Source organism: Diadema antillarum, unplaced genomic scaffold, assembly GCF_040938485.1.
Source record: "Diadema antillarum isolate AM-2024a unplaced genomic scaffold, OU_Dant_1.0 scf00000037, whole genome shotgun sequence".
In the NCBI taxonomy this organism is placed as follows: domain Eukaryota; kingdom Metazoa; phylum Echinodermata; class Echinoidea; order Diadematoida; family Diadematidae; genus Diadema; species Diadema antillarum.
In genome coordinates this window covers 1,528,930-1,541,677 of record NW_027270926.1, presented here as the reverse complement: position 1 = coordinate 1,541,677, position 12,748 = coordinate 1,528,930, and positions in this window count along the sequence as shown.

Sequence of the window (12,748 nt, the reverse complement as noted above, 5' to 3'; positions counted from 1 at the left end):
ACGTCTTGAAGTACTGTGTGATACTGTTGACTCAGACTTCTACAAAGCTGTAAGTGAGAATTGTAATCCAATCCGACTCATTACCTGAGATATTTATGAAAATATATCAATAAAGAATGTAAATTAGATAACGATGCGTCACAATGCAGTCTAACGCTCTCACGATGTTATCATACATAGGGTTTTTCACTGACTGTTTTTACTCCGGAGCTCTTGCAATATTCAGGCTTTTGTAATACTATCTGACAAACTTTTTACTTTACCATTTTACTTCATAGCTCAGCACTTTCCATTCTCTCTCATACCCTCTTACCCATTACATTTAAATGAAATACAACTAAAATGAGTTTGCGTGCCTGCATAATACTCTTTGGAAATTATAAGTGAAAATGTTCTTAGGTTTTGGCTCACTTTAAAATGAGAACCAATAGAACTGTCACAACATGAGAAAATGTATAAGTAATAATCAACAGTACATTTCCGAATTCGGCCTGCAAAGAAATCCGCTACCTGTAAGTTAGAAAAGAGATTAGTAAATAATGATAAAATAAACAACAAAAAAGACTGAGTTTCTACCGCCGTATCCAGAACAGAGCCTGAAACGGTGCAGGCTCAAGAAATCGTTTGTACTAATACGTCTTGAAGTACTGTGTGATACTGTTGACTCAGACTTCTACAAAGCTGTAAGTGAGAATTTTAACCCAATCCGGCTCATTACCTGTGTTTTTATGAAAAATATGAATAAGTGTGTGTTTAAAAGCATTAGATTATGCACGGAGATCGTACAGTTATTTGATAGATGATCTTTTCTCGAATGTTGGTACTAGCAAAAGGGCTAGAAAAAGCAGCTATTATAATTCGTTAGGCATGCATAATGGCCCAATGAGTGTTACACGAGAACTGGAGTAAGACAGGCCTTTCATTTTGTTTTGTCTCTCCTGATCGTTCGTAAGAAATGCTAATTCATGACCACCTTTTCACAATTTGATTGGAGCATGCATTCATAATGGAAAATAGTTGACATAATAATCTATCCCCAGGCATTATCATGCCAACATGTATATACATGTACTATATCTTTGTGAGACGTAGATATAAAATGTCTCAGGTTTTCGATTATAGTAATTTCGAGGAAATTTCTTTAATTTTTATCATATATGTAAACTTGAGGCTATTAGATTTTCATCCACTTACCTCTGTTCCTGTGAAAAAAATCCTCAATGTCATCCACGAATCGCACGTACTCGGGCGGCCAGTGGAAAAAGAAAACACCGGTCACACGCGCCAAGGGCCATGGCATGCAGTGCCAATATAGCTCGCACAAATTGATACATAACATTTGCGTTTGTGTGCATGGGGACGATCCGATGGTTCATACAACAAAAGAGTTTCGTACAATTATTTTTAACATTGTTAAACGTACTCTTCCACATTTACGTAGCATATAATGTGTCTTTATATTTATTTGGATTGTTATTTTGTGAATTGCTAAAAACCGTTATTATGAAAAAGTGGACCTAATTTTGGGGGGTGCGTACGCACCCGACGCACCCCCCCCCCCCCCCCCCCCCTGGCTACGGGCCTGATTTTGTTTGTGTGATTTGTCACTTGTGTATTATTGTACACTGAAAAAATATGAAATTCATATTTTGTAGGAGATTTAAAAAGAAAATCAGTGGCTTTCACAGCTTTGACTGGATTCACATATCAAAACTTGAGTGTCAATGTCATGAAGTTAAAAAAAAATCATTTTTCGTGAAAATTACACATTCCATCAACTTGATACTGACATACAATATGTTAAGGGTAGCAATTATTCCCCCTGCTTTCTGAAAGCGGTTAGTCAAGTGCTCTTTCATATTGCTAGAAAATTTAATTTTGGTGGAATTCCCTTATATTTTCTTTATATTGTTGTCCACACATGACATCATAACCTCCGTCCTCATCCATCGGTTCCAACACCAAAACTTTGAAAACTTTTGCATCGATTGTCCGGTTTTTCCTAAACTTTTACAGATGTGTTCTACTAATGTTGCCGCTTTCACTTAATCCACATTTTTCTTTGGGTTTTGGTTTCCTTTATATGTTAGTTTCAAACTGAGCATTCAAAAATTTATTTTATTTCAGTACGGTTGTATCACTTCTGATTATACCCTATGATGTACCTTTTTGCGGTTAGCCACCTTCGTCAATCTCTCTCGGTGTAATGAAATCCGCCATTTGAGCTTCTGTGTAAGTTCTTGATACTGAATCAGTATTTTATGGTATTTTTATCGTTATTATTATTTGATAGAATAATGTTATACATGTAATTATTGATTTGGTAATGGATGACAGCACTAAGGAACAAAAAATGCAATGGCAAAAGATAAGGAAATCCACATAATTATTTAACCATTTTAGCATTCTTCTAGACTTTGACATATGGACCAGAGGTTGCAAAGATTATTATTAACTTTAGATTACCTAACAAATACAAATTTCATACATGTATTTTAGTTTAATCAAGATTACTCTCTAGAAAACCTAAACTTCGCTGGGTTTTTCTTTTCAGCTGTCTGCGACTTTCATAAAGTAATACAGCTGTATGGTGACTTGTTACGAATTCATTAGTGTCTGTTTCCTGTTTTGCGCATCTATATTCGTTTCTCTGCTGTCGCTAAGTATGTATTTATTTGGTTGGTACACATTGTATGTCCAACAGTATGTCCAAAAAGAAATTACAATCGGATTTCCGCATTGATAACTTTCAATATGATTAAACTGTCTGAATGCTATTTTAGGATCTAAAAATGTAACATCTTACCTATATTTCGCAGACAACCCCATTCAATTTGGTTCAGTGGTCACAGAGAAATGTGGATCGTTGTAAAGCATGTCATGGGTCTGTTTCTTCCAAGTTTAGCACTTGGACGCTCTGGGAAATGCATATTAAAGGAGAACTCCGGATGATTTTTCAGACTTTTCCATTTGAACAACTATACATTAGTCATATCGAGTACAGAATTTCAGAATTTATAATGATTGGGTTGAGGAATAAGAATGTTTTCAAAATTTACAACAAATGGCAATGAACAAGGATGATGACATGGCAGCCTCGCCATAAGAATGCATGAGTTGGGGCTCAAGGAAGCAGAACAAAAGAAGACGGTATGCATAAATTCGACACAAGTGACCTTGTTAAGCAAGTGGTATTGTAATGGAATTACACTGCTACATTTCTGAAATATGTGAGACTTCTACAGTATATCATCAACACTGTTCAGTGTAATTTGTTTAAGATTTTTCAGAGTATTGTTTCTCTGCTCAAGGACCACAATAAATTCCACAAATCTATACATAGAGCTGTCGATTTATGTACTATTTGTGAAATTATGAATATCGCCTGGAATACCCCTTTAATGTGTGAACACAATGGACAGAACTCTAGTTCCTCATTTCTCTTTGACCACTGACGCCAATCAGATGTTCTTTGTATTTTCGATTTACTGTCTAAAAAAGTTATCGTTGAGGAAGGTCCTGTTGTATTTTTTTTAGACATACGGTATGGTATATTACAAAGATTATGTTAGACTAAAATTCTTGACGAAAAATCATATTGCCATCTTTTCTAATCAGGACTGCTATTCTTGATTGTTTCCATGATGTTGTTACAACAAAAAATGTAATGCAGATTTTGTTGAATTGAGAATTGTCATTCACAGTTGCCATGTTGATGTCATATATTGAGTGATTTGTTATTGTTGTTGTTGTTATTGTTATTGCTAGTAGCTCTAAAAAAGAGTGAATTTGTTTGCCTGCTTCTCTCGGTGGAATCAATTTTACTTGCCAAAGTTGTTTTGCCGACAAAGTTTGTTTGACTGTTTTTGTTTTTGTTTTAATTCTACATGTCCTGATAATGTCTTCAGCCATTACGCTGCCAGATGTTATAACCCGAGAGAACCACACCGTTTTTAAAAATAAGTCATAAAAAAAACAAATAAAGTCTTAAAGTAATGAAATGAAAGTGTCAAATCCTCTCTTGTTCTGAAGTCAACCCTAACTCGAGCATAAACGCGCATCATACCGAGGTATGTGCAATAGAGTTGAACGCATGCCCTAACAAATAATTACACGTACAGTGTATTCACATCAGTGTCCAGTACACTGTATTACAGTTTGCTTAAAGGGATGGTATAGTTTTGGTTGAGATGGGGATTCAGATTTTAGCTTTTTGCGAGAAAATTAAAAACCACTTACATGATATATCAAAGAGCATACAATTAGAAGAGGATTCAAAAGTTTATTTGATAAAAATCGGTTTGAAATGGTTCAGGTATCGAAAAACAGAGTAAAATAAAGTGGTCCTGATAAAAGTAATGATTTTTTAATAATTTTTTATCATAAGTCTGCTTTCTCTCACGAAGGTTTTTTTTATTTTGGTTTCTCATGTGCAAAGTTAGCCATGATTAATGGTGAACCAATGTTTTCGAAAGTGATTTGTTGATTAATCGTACCATGCAGAAACAATAAATGAAATGAAATTAGATCAAAAGTTGTTCCCACCTTTTGCTAGGACCTCTAAAATCTAAATATCCATCCCCATCGATATTGTACTATACACGTACAATCCCTTTAACAATGAGGTTATATTGTGGATTTTAACCCACTGGTAACGGGTGTCGCGTACACCAGTATATAGGGATTGATACATGTCGGAGGTAACGGATTAGATTGCAAAGTCACTGACATAATCATTTGCTCTCTGTTTTTCAGGCCCCATCACAAATTTGGACTGAAAAGGCGATATTGCACTTGTAAAATTGGCAAATTTTAGTTTGAAATACATGACATTGGATACTGAGAAATGAAGAGTTTGATCGAAAAAAAAGTTAAGCGTCATTTTTAAACATTTTAAAGTAAGTCCTTGATCAGACAGACGAAAATTAAACCTTTCCGGCCATACCTCACTTGTTACATAACAAGGAATATTCGTGAACTTATGAGTAAAAAATATAGCTATGAGTAAAAAGTTCTTATATTTCTTAATATCTGTTTTTAGCAGCTTTAATATCTCACCATTAACAAGAAAAGAGGTAACTTATTTCGCGATCAAACTCTTGAAATAGTTCTTTATCATCTGGATTTGATCTGAGCGTCTCAAGGAGTCCCTCTGTTATCTTAAAGGGACGGTATAGTTTTGGTTGAGGTGAGGATTCAGCTTTTAACTTTTTGTGAGTTACTTTAATTAGAAATCACTTTATGAAATGATCTACTAGAGCATACAATTATTCTGAGAGGAATTCAAAGTTTATTTGATGAAAATCGGGTTTGGAATGGCTGAGATCTCAAAAAAGTAAAACAAAGCAATCTTAATTAAAAGGTGGGTCCCACCTTTTTATGATTATCGCTTTGTTTTGGATATCTCAGCCATTTCAAAACACATTTTCATAAAATAAACGTTGAATTTCTCTTATTTGCCTTTCCATATTTCATGAATGATCTTATCACTACACTGTATCTCAAAAAATCATCATAAAAAAACGTTGGAAACCTGACGCCCCATCTCAACCGAAACTGCACTATCCCTTTAAGATAGGCTTTCAAATATTCAGACTTAATTGTTTATTGGAAATTCAAAAAGACATGCATGCTCTTACATGTAATTGACAACTTGACTCACAATAGGAAACTAAAATGAGCTCTATTATAGTCGACAAAATTCCACTGCAATTACTGCATTGTAACATGTAATAATCCTAAAGCAAAATGTATGGAAGCTTCAGGGGAGATGACGAGCACAATTTTCAGCTTTTACGTCTTGTAATATATTTTCCCATTGGCCTATCTATCTATCTATCTATCTATCTATCTATCTATCTTTCTGTCTATCTCTTTCTCTATTCACTTTCTGAAACACATACTCGAGTGTTGGGGCGCAGACGAGGTGACGATAGCAATCATTTGTCATTCGACGCAGCGGAGGTTTAATCAGGGAGGTGAACCTCTCACCTCCCTGGTTTAATTGACAAACTGACCGATCCATGTTACAAATTGTTCATTCCTCCTGCTAATGACATGTCACTTTCGGCGGTCAATGCTTCCCTTCGGTTTCCTTTTTTAACCTTTTTTTTCAACCTTGTGTGTGTGTGTGTGTGTGTGTGTGTGTGTGTGTGTGTGTGTGTGTGTTATTCCCCAAGACTTCCATTCCCGTGCGCTTCTCAATACAAAGGGGTGATCCCCCATCTGTAAACGAGCCTAATACTCGGACCAAACAAAGAATTAGTGGTGATGAAGCTCGTTCTAAACATTCAAATTTCCTTTTCAGGGGCGCGATCGTCGGAGATAGATGGCGTGAATGTGGATGAAGAGGAAGAAAGCTGGGCAAGGTTAACGAGCCTCAGCGATCTAGGAGGGAAAAGAAAGAAAAGGAGAAAGATAATGCATAATCTTCCACGGCAAGTAAAAGCTCACCAGGCAATGTACGCTTTCATGTGCAGGGGAGGGGGATGAAAAGAGGATATTGGCAGCACAATAGAGGTGTATGGATGTACTGGGTGACTAACGGGATCAAAACAAAGCTGATAGCTGTAAACATGGGAAGGAAGAAAATTGGGATGCATAATTCTCGGTTTATTCCTAGGCTTGGTTGAAGACTAGAATTGCACAGAGAAAACGATGTTGAAGGAAATAGAGATGGGTAAAGAGAGAGAGAGAGAGAGGGAGGGTAAGAAAGAGAGTAGGAAGAGGGAAGGAGGAAAAGCATGGACTTATTCACAAAACGTCGTAAAGGAGATAGACGGTCAGCCGGATCGGGCAGAATCTTTTGATCAAAGGTGTCTTGGTTTTGAACGCTTTCAACCCGTGTGACGTGAATTTATTTCGCTCATGCCCGTTAAATCATAGTTTCTCTTCCACAATGCTTGTCTTCCTGTATTAGAAGCCGAAAAGAAGTTTAGGACACACACCCAGAATGTGCCGATATTGGAAGAAGAGTGAGTATGAAGAAAGAAAATGACGGGGGGGGGGGGGGGGGGAGAGAGAGGAGGGGGCAGACGGCCAAAGACTTACATTAACTTGTACTCCCACTTCATTGTAGTATGTTGTCGTTGTTGTTTTTCCCGCGCGCTTTTGTCCGACGCCGTCATCGGCGTGCCGCGCGCCACAAAGCGTAATAAATCTCTTCCCATTTGCAGATGACATTAGTGACGTCACGCGTCAAGTGTACACCTGTCCAATTACTCCATCTGTCAGTGGCAGAAGGACTTGCGGAGCCTGAGAATTACTTCTTACATGGTAGGAGAGGGGGTCGGATTAGGAGAGTAGATGCGGTAATCAATTACCTTTCTGCATGATCATCGAGTAAAACACTGGTAAACACAGCTTCTGTTTTTTCCTTTTCTTTTTGTTTCTTTCATTTACTTTAAATCTATTTCAATGTGTCCAAGATTAATAATAGAACCTACTTTCATGTCCTTTTAATTTCTTGCAGGATGTCTTGAAGAATAATGCCGATCTCAAACGTATAGATGACCGTGGGCATTGTTTTACGTATAGTAGCTTCGATAAAGGATCAGACTTTATGTTATTTGCAGTGTTAGTTGGTATTTAATTTGATAATAGAAAGTGTCTTTACTCATCAATATTATACAAAATTTTAGGTTTCTAAGCGAATTTTTCAATAAATTGATTAATGTTGAGATTTGGTGAAGGGGTAAAACCAACTTCGATAAGTTCTATAAGTTCTTGTGCAAACTGCACAATAAAAAGCTTGCGTGCACGCATGCACATTATATTGTGTGTAGGCCCCTACATTCCCATTATACAGTCGAGTGTATAATGGGACTATCAAACATGTCAAACGTCGATTTTCTGGGTAATCAAGATAGGTTGTTACATTTTTATCCAGTGGTTGCATGTGTCACCGTGTTATTCATTATTTCCTCTAACTTGTATCACAAACATTAGGTGTAATGTAAGAATGTTATTATCAAGAAATTCTTAATCGATTTAAGCACACCTTAAATATGAGAGAACATACAATGTAACAACCATGTTGCGAAAAAAAACCCAAAACAAATCTGTAAAGGAAAATAGATAGGCAAAGAAATGATTATTCAATCACAGATAGATATCAGACGATGCAAACTTTACATTCCATAAACTGTCCTCTTATTGGTTAACAGTGGTGGACTGGAAGTGAAATTGAGTTCATCTGTTCAAGCAAGGAGCTACATGGTTAAAACGCTTTTATAATCACCATGTGATATTAAGTCTGTACCGGGTGTATTTCCACCTCCCTGATTCCAGTGTACTCGCTCTGCCCATTCTACATCTGCTGGCAGACTTCCTTCACTTTGTATCACTTCCACTCTCAATCACCGTCAGCAAAGAGAACAGAGATGGAGGGGGAGAAAGAGAGAGAGGGGGGGGGGGGATACCTAGAAGGTGGAGGAATGAAGAGAGGACATAAAAATCTGATCCATGACTTCACCTCAGCTCCGCTTACTATTGCAATTAACCCGTTGACGTTTGTGGTGAAGAGTACCACTCGACGTAGCTATTCCGCATAGCTGTAGTCGAGGCGCAGAGGTGTAGTCTTCCAGCCGTGAACAGTCGGAGGTTATTTGGCGCACCTTCCAGCGGAGCGACTTGACCAGCCAGCGAAACGCTCAAGCTCTTCCATGTCGCGACCGTGGGGGAACGACAGTAGATTTCTCTGCTTCCGAGACCCGTCAAGGAGTGTTGGAGGTCTCGCTCTTCAACCCACGATTTTCGACTTTTGGAAGCGACAGTTACGTTAACTCAGCTCTCGCTCGCTTCCTCCGTCCCAAGCAGTCAAGACTTCCGTTTGAGCAGTATACTGCAGGTGAATTATTTTACTAAATTACCGCACGCGTGATGGTACTTCTATCGGCCTAAGGTAAATATTGTTTGATTGATTTTGTATGTTTGGAAGTATTTTTTAACGTATACATAGCGGAAGTATTACAAATGTTCCAAGGACTTTTCAACGTCCCACTCAGATCTAGGGAAGAATCTTGGGTATTGATTCAATGTTTGAAGTAAGAAAGGGGACTTTCATTAATAAAACAATTGGTTGACTTGATGATTACTTTGATCCTAATCATCATTTAGGGAGTCATCATAAAATGTTGTATATATTCAGATAATAATAATTTTATTATACGATAACAAATTTGTCGATCGAGGCAAATCATTATGTCCTCGACCCCAACGACATGTATCTGCAAACGAAGTGGCTCACAGTGTAACATGTAGTACTACATTTCAACCAATTGTTCAGTATTTCGCTTTCTACCTTGAAATTTTAAGAAATGAAATCAGATCGAAATTTGATATGTCATATATGATCTATACATCATATAACTTTATATCATGAATTACTTGTGCATTATTGTACATGTATTTTCAACGAGTGACCTATCGATTGTAGCCGCCATATGTTTTGCCGGTATCAACATCTTGAAGAGGTATAATGGGTTTACTGACGGAATTATTTTGTTAATTCCTAGAGTGACATCAGAAAAGACGCATTATTTGCCTTTTTTTTCTTCTTTTTAATCTGCAGTTCTGATCGACGAAACGTGAAAGATTCGTCATTATACTTTAGCACAAATATTAAACCGCTGCATCTGATATTGTATTTTCCCACGGGGTTATAAAACCACAACCAGAATTCGTAAGCAATCTGTTTAACTTCACTGTGTGAATGAAGTGCTACAACTTTATACTGCTGCTGACTTATTGTTTTATGTGCTTGTTTATTCATTTTCGACAGTCTCATGCACTGTAGTGAGAAAAGTAGGAGAATCTTTATATACAAGAGGAGTATCACCTTTCCAGCGTTTGCTCAGAGACAAAAATTATACAGATTTATCGTCGTCAGTAAAGCTTGGCATGATGTACGCAATTACATTGAAGCGTCAAAGAAGAGATAATGATAAGAAAAGAGGCGTATCTTGTTAATTCTTCAATATTGATGCTACGACATGTCAAAGTTGATTTATGTTAAATGCGAACACACAGATAGCTATACTGCACACCAACACCGAAAGAAGTACTCATTGCTTATCACTTGGCTTGTTTGCCATCTGTATCAGAATATGCATTCAAAGTGTGTGAATATTGATATTCAGTACCAACTTATCTTTGGACGTGACACGCAACACCGAGGTCACGATAAGAACTCAAGGGGAAAATGATTGCGTTCCTAATGCGAATGAGTTTTACTTAACCGATAAAGGAAGCAGACCAATCAAAGTTCTCTTTCTTAGTTTAAACTGTCCTGATACTGTATAACGGGGAAATAAGATTATGATTTAACAGACCTGCGTGTTTGTAAGAATAAAGATGTGTATGTTTGAATTTGCATCAGAAAGAACAGTATTTACACTGTTCTTCTGCACTACCGACAAAGGGCCATCATTATCTCATTATAGTTCTTATTATCATTTCATTTTCATTTCGTTTCATTTCATTTTATATCCAACAAAAGTATAAAGTACAAAAATACATTTGCATATTATACAATCGAAAAAATTGCAGCTTATTTTTTTTACAATAAAACAAACCATTCCTTTCGACGTATCATAAATCATAACAAGAATGAATAATGTCGCTCTTATTATATTTGCTGTTCCCATGAACGTAAAAATTGCGACTATACCAGTTACCATTAGGATGTGCTTCAAAACATTAGAATGGTGAAAATGATCACCATCATCTTCATCACATTCATCTTTTCTTTACAGAACTACGTCTTGTTTTCACCTTGGGGAACATCTAGATGTTTGAAAGCTGTTTCTTTGTTTGTTTATTTGTTTTTGGTTGCTCTACTGAATAATTCATATAATGTATGTTCTAAGCGCTTTGGGGGAAAAATGATCAGCGTGTTAATGTAAACAAGATATCTGACAGATATTGCTAATCAACTATCGAGTCAGGTAACGTAATGATCTATTTTTGTACCAAAAGGACAGACTTTGGGACTAATTTTACACGAGCTTGGGGGGGGGGGGGAGGCAGTACACTCCTTCGACGAACTGATGAACGCTTACAATTTCTATTAGCATGGAGACTATATACGAGATCAGCTACTGTCGTACAGAGAGTCGCTCCAAGATGTTGGTGTTTTTTTTTCTGTTATTTTTCATTTCATTTTTGTTTTTGCTTTTTTTTTCTGAATGAGGATATGGGCCAGCGTGGAACGTAAATCAAAGCCTAGTCGACGGCCATTTAGTGACCCTGGAAACCTTCGTTCCACGATTCCAGTTAACGAGGACGGAAACAATTCTGAACATTTTTCTCCCTCGTTTATGTGATACAACGGCCGGAAATGGTCAGTTGCCGCGTTTTATTCAGTCGGATCATCAAGGACAGAGCAGTCAAACCGATAGTCAGGGGGAATGAGGCAACGTTTTGCCAGGATTTCTTTTCTCTGTATACTTGTCGTATCACCTACTGTAGCTTTAAAGGGATGGGTATAGTACTGCAGCTTTAAAGGGATGGGTATAGTTTTGTCTGAGATAGGGATTGTGATGCAAACTTTTTAGGAGATAATTAGAAACGAATTATATGAATTATTAACGAGCATACAATTCTAATATGAAATCGAAGTTTTTTGATAAAAATTGGTTTTGAAATGGCTGAAATATCTACAAGCAATGAGGTCATAATAAAAGGTGGGACCCACCTTTTATTAGGACCATTTTGTTTTACTTTGTTTTTGGATATCTCAGCCATTTCAAAACGGGTTTTTTATCATGTAAAGTTTTAATTCCTCTCAGGATTTGTATGCTCATTAAAAGTGTTTTCTGATTTTTTTCTTTTTTATCTCGCAAGAAGTGAAAAACAGAATCCCCATCTCCAACAAAACTATAGGCCTACCATCCCTTTAAAGCTTCTACGATAAATTTGAAAACTACCTTTTTCTTTTACAGCGCCGCTGATGGGAAAGTGAAAGATCAAAATATTAAAGTAATTTAGAATTAATGCACGTCTAAAAACAAACGATATGCTTCTTCGATCGAGTCATTCTCTAGTTATCTATCATCTTTGAATTAATCTGGAATCAATTTTTTAAAAAAAAAATGGAATGGAATTACAAACTTTGTAAACACATTTTTGGGGTGGGGGTTGGAGATGGCAATGAAATAAATGTAACCTTAAATTTGTTTCAGCAATATACTGCACTGCCATTACTGACATTGCCAACGACGAGGTCGCTGCAAATTTTTGCTGAGCGCCTGACTGGTTTTGAAAATCGCCTAAATGGCTACATTTAGCAATACCTCAGGGGCTAGTAAAACATTATAGTTCCGAGTTTCTCACCAGAAGTCATGACCGTCTCAAATTTGATTATGCCAACTGAAGTTCTGTTGAACCAGCATTTTTGCGCTGAACCCTCAATATTTTGGATGCACACAACAGCGGTCTCTGGAGATGGTAAATGAAGGTTATCATCCTCGGGCATATTTCGCGATGTCGTGGATTTATATTACGTTATATGATTAATCTCTTGTTTTGTAATGGGTGCAATATGCTGAAGGGAATTTGGGGCTCAATCACCAAACAGAACAAATATGTGATACAAAATACGTGGAAGGTAAATACACTGAAATGCCCACGGTATGGTATTGTGACGCTGTCACAACATCCAGGACTTATTTTTTTTTTCCATCTTGAAGTTTTGACGTTTGCATTCATGCTGGTTTGAGCCCGTTTCAGACAAAAAAAAAAAAACGGC